Below are 924 nucleotides of genomic sequence, written 5' to 3' on the forward strand. Positions count from 1 at the left end.
AGGCTCTCCCATCTGGAGAGGACAGGAAGAAGAGAAGGATCCACCTGAGGAGAGTAAGAAGGACCAGCCACAGAAGTCAGAAGAAAACCCAGAAAATGTTGTATGCTTTGGACACAAATGTGATAGGGTGGGGGACATACTAGATTTTGACATCTCAGGGCCCTCTTTTATCTGATTCAAAATGAATTCTGAGATTCCATTATTAAAGAGTCTCTGACTCCAGCCCTTGGGGGATCGGGAGAGTGTCATTAAGACCTTGGGCTTCAGTGTCAGACAGACCTGAGTCCACATCCTAATTCTGTCCCTAACTATCTGTAAGTCCCTCTTTTGGCCTCAGTTTCCTGATCTGTGAGATGGAGGTAATTATTCCTTTGCCTCACCTCACAGACCCCAGAAGATACAGGCTCCATCCCAAGTCAGGACACACAGGGGACAGTTCCCCAGCCCTGAGGGAGCTGGTCTCCTCTAGGCCGGCCCGGCCAGCACCCCAGATGGCACGGCCCGGGCCTCTGCCTCTAGCCCTGCTGACGGTCCGGCCCCTTCGCGGTGGGCACCTGCCCATCACTCCTGGCGTCTCAGCTCTGCAGCTTCTCTGCTTCTCACTTCCAGACCTTGCTTCCCTCAGGAGTTTAGTTCTACCCCTTGATTGAGGCTCGTTTTAGGCAGAACCTTTTATAGCAAGTAGAAGAACACAAATAGCTTAAGGAAAGGTGTAACGTACATAACTGGAAAATACAGGGCATGGAACCAGCTCCAGGGACAGGCAAGGCAGGGGCTCTGTCTCCTCCCTCCCTTCTCTTAGCTCTGCTTCTCTTTGTGTTGGTGCCCTTCCCAGGCAGCCTTCCTCCTCTGGCATGGAAGGTGGCCACCAGCAACTAACTACAGGCTTAAATGGTCCTTACGGTTGTGGTTCTAGAGAAGAAG

Source organism: Galeopterus variegatus, unplaced genomic scaffold, assembly GCF_000696425.1.
Source record: "Galeopterus variegatus unplaced genomic scaffold, G_variegatus-3.0.2 Scaffold8661, whole genome shotgun sequence".
Classification (NCBI taxonomy): Eukaryota; Metazoa; Chordata; class Mammalia; order Dermoptera; family Cynocephalidae; genus Galeopterus; species Galeopterus variegatus.